The sequence below is a fragment of the Seriola dumerili genome, unplaced genomic scaffold (assembly GCF_002260705.1).
Source record: "Seriola dumerili isolate Sdu_G_001 unplaced genomic scaffold, Sdu_1.0 BDQW01000093.1, whole genome shotgun sequence".
Classification (NCBI taxonomy): domain Eukaryota; kingdom Metazoa; phylum Chordata; class Actinopteri; order Carangiformes; family Carangidae; genus Seriola; species Seriola dumerili.
Window position 1 is genome coordinate 4,274 of NW_019174348.1, and position 3,895 is coordinate 8,168.

The following is a 3,895-nucleotide window of genomic DNA, read 5'->3' on the forward strand; positions in this document are numbered from 1 at the left end:
TTTTGATCCTCGTCTTTGTCATATATGATATTGACTATCATATATGATAGTCAATATGATATTGACTATCATATATGACAAAGACGAGCATCAAAAACTCATACCGTTGAAATCAGTGAAGATTTTTCTTGAAAAAAAAAAAAAAAAAGACTAAAACAATTATTCAAATACCAAGATAATTGCTGACTAATTTTCTGTCCATCAAGTGTAAGTGTAAAAATACACATTCCAAGAAATCCCAAACGGCCTAATTTTCATGATGACTGATATTCATGTACTTATGCGAGTCTGACTGTGGGCTAGCTGCTGAATATGATGGCAAACAAGGATTTCCTAAAATGCAGAAATGTCCTTCATGAACATATTAATGTTTTTGTCAATTTTTGCTTATGACCTTTTCATATGGGGATTATCAAATGACAGTGGGATGAGAGGAACTTTTTTCAGTGGATGCTCCTAAAATTATTTATTCCTTCCAGCAAGTTTCTTACTAAGTTTTTCTACAGTGTTTCTAAATGTTTTTTTTCTCACCATCACTGTAGGTCCAAAAAAGACTACGGGCATCTGTGGGTTTAGTGCCCTCAGAGATGAGGATGGCAGAGAGATGCACGACAATTACTTAGATCAACATTTCCAAGCAGAACTAAATAGAGGCGATTTTCATGACAGAATAATTTCACGCATCATTGACACAAGGAATAACTGTGGACCATATAATGTCTGGAATAATAACTGTGAACACCTTGCTACCTTTGTGCGCTATGGAGAAAGATTTTCACAGCAGGTACGTGGCACATTCATCACGTTCTCATCACTATGTCTGCGACTGTCTGGTCTATTTATGTTGTGGTATACATAGAATATGAAAAACAGATGTCTTCAAAAATAAATATTACATTTCATATATTGTTTCTAGTGAGTAGACTGATTGGTCTGCTTTTACTTCTATTATTAGTGTTATTAAGCTGTTGTAACATTATTATTTGGACAACAGTGTAGTAAAAAAAAATATATTACCAGCCTAATATATTTATGTGATACCATCACATTTTTTATGCTGTTGTTTTTTCGATATTTTTGTCAGTACAAATGAATAAAATTAAAAATCAATAATGCAAAAAAGTCATCTTTTTGATGTATTTCTATGTGTGGAGCTAAGTAAGCTGCTAAGTTAAGCACAATACCTTATTTACAAGAACCCACAAACAATGTAAGTTTTTCTGTTCACCCAGTTCATATTTAACTGCATCTAATTTGTTTTGTCCTCAGCCGGGGACGACTGCTTCCTGGTTTTGCAAGCGTAATCTTGGTGGTTGTCAGAAATACAATGAGCTGTTGAAAGAAATGGAAGAGAATGCAAAACGTCAAATAGCCTGCGAAAAGTGTAAAGAGAGTGCTGCAGCTGCTGGTTAAGAAATGCCAACCAAGCCTGACAACCTGTGTTGCTCTCTTGTTCTGTGCTTTCTTCAAATCACAGTCTTTTAAAATAAAATACTGAGCAAGAACTGACTGTCCCCTGTTGTCCCTGATAGTTTTGGAGTGCTATATATACACAGAACACTCACCGCACACTTAAATTAGGAACACATGGACACAACTTGCATTGTGTCAACAGTCCAGGCTGGTGGTCATTTCCAACATCTTGTGGAATCCATGACATGAAGAACTGAGGCTGTTCTGAGAGCAAAGGGAACTTTGCAGTATGAGGCTTGGGCTGGTATTTTATAGTATTGAATATGGCAACAATTCCCGCCATATGCATTATTTTTCCCCAATAATATCATCTATCGCAATGTTTGGACTGGACTGCATGTGTGTATGTGTGTGCTGAACTTATGGTTATGAAAACTTTGCTACCTGGATTTATGCAAAAGCAGGAAAGAAGAACACTGCAAGCTAGTAAATATGCATTTTAGTGAGGAAATTTTACGGGTCATCTTTAAAACTCATCAGCTGACCACCAGAAACAGCACGTGTCACTAAATCAACTGAGACTGACACTTCAAAGGTTGTGTATAAAGACATTCATGCCACTAGATTTCCAAAACTGAATGTCACACCAAAACAAATACTTCACTGGGCACACTTTCAGCCTCCCTTCGGCCAGCAGGAGGGACTGTCATGAACTAACACGCGTTCATGGCCAGGCTGGCTACGAAAACAAAGAACAGAGAATGCTTTAAATCTAGTATATATAACCTTTAAGGTTTTTAACTTCAAGTAAATCTACATACACATTAAGCAACATTTGCAATATTCCTTTGTCTCAGAACAAAACTTACTCACTCTTCAGGCACTTTCCAGTGTGACTTCCAGTGAGTAGTGAGGGAGCATTTAGAGACTCGTTGTTTTGCTCAGGGGCTTTTTTGTGGCCGTAGAAACAGCACCTGCAACCTGCTGGATACTAGTATGCCACCCTGCATTAACAAACATGGAGATTCCTGAATTTATCTGTGGTTTCAAACGGATTATAGATACATAACAGATATCACACACTGAAATGGTCCAAGAAACTAGTAATAATGTTTATTGTATGAACCGCAGTCATGCTATATGTCACATGTGACACTTATAACTTGCTCTGGTAAGAATAATGAAGCTGCTTTATGTCTCTGCAACTCCTCTTGTCGAGAGGCATCCAGAGGGAAAAAACAAAAGCCTTGAAGAGGATGTGGGTGTGCGTGTGAATGAGTGAAGGGCAGGACAAATCTTGTGACTGGCTTGCAGTAGGGAAGTAGAGGTGGAATGCATTACAAGTGAAGTCAATATTAAAGCATAAAAAAAATTGTCTGAAAATAAATAACAGCAGCATCTCTGAGCTGTCTGACCACCCGAACCAAGTCACGTGATGGGAGCGAGCGAGTTCCTTCATGTGACTCAAGACTCATAAGACTGAGTTCCTGTACATTTTACATTTCCACCACTCCTTACATTCCAGGTTTACTGTATGAATAGGTTTGTATGAGCGGTACAGGATTACTGATAACATTAGTCCACAACTACAACAGACACCAAACCACATACAAACAGTAGAGCTGGTAGGTCAGTTTAACTGGTAGATCCACACATGTGCAGGTACTCTTAATAAAGGAATTGTTATTTGTATGAACAACATTTTTCGACAATGCATAAAAATCATTTTTACGTTACATTTTAATTTATACTGAACTCCTAGATTTTTCATTTGAAACAACTGTTTTAAGTGAGATCATTTGCCTGGGAGAGATAATTTTCTAAAACCATCAATATCATGGGATGAGGCCGTTAAGGTACCAAGGTTGTATCGACAAACTGATAAGCAGTTAAAAACAAAACAGTGAAATGTTGGATTCCTTTAGTCTCATTTTGTTCTGACACATTGGGGAAGAACAAGCTACATATAGAACACTCGTCAGGTGTGAAGCTCCCACCACAGTGTAGTCTGCTTCACCGTCACCATCCTCATCAGAAGTGCGTGTTGACAGTAACTACTCCACAGGCCGGATGCCCTTGGCCTCCTCCATCTTCCTCAGGGTCTCGTCCCACTGGGTGAACTGCTTGGACAGCAGGAACATCTGCCAATCAGATTTCAAGGGTCAGTGGGTGGAGTTTTCTCAGTTCATCTTATAAAGAGTTTCAGAACAGAGAAGAGCCAGACTGGTTCACAGCGGCCTCTTATATCCCCAAAAAGAGTACAACAATAAATTTGTAATGACATGAAATCCAGTATTCCAATAGTTCTTTAACAGTTTGTGTATTATATTTTGACTTGTGGTAATAGAAGTGTACCATTTTGTTGTATTCTTCAAAAAGCTTCTTGACTTCCAGGGACTGAACCTCGGTTTGGTCCTGTAAATAAACACGGAAAACAAAAGATGAAAAAAGAGAGAGAGAGAGAGAGAGAGAGAGAGAGAGA

General features: G+C 38.2%; 1 long non-coding RNA gene across 1 annotated transcript; it reads right to left on the bottom strand.

Annotated features, from left to right (window-relative positions):
* Positions 1-3,319: 3,319 nt before the first annotated feature.
* LOC111222463 lies at positions 3,320-3,831 on the bottom strand. The gene is made up of 2 exons (XR_002665136.1): positions 3,769-3,831; positions 3,320-3,554 (listed from the first exon to the last, which is right to left on the bottom strand). It is a non-coding gene; the product is annotated as an uncharacterized LOC111222463 (long non-coding RNA).
* Positions 3,832-3,895: the final 64 nt, after the last annotated feature.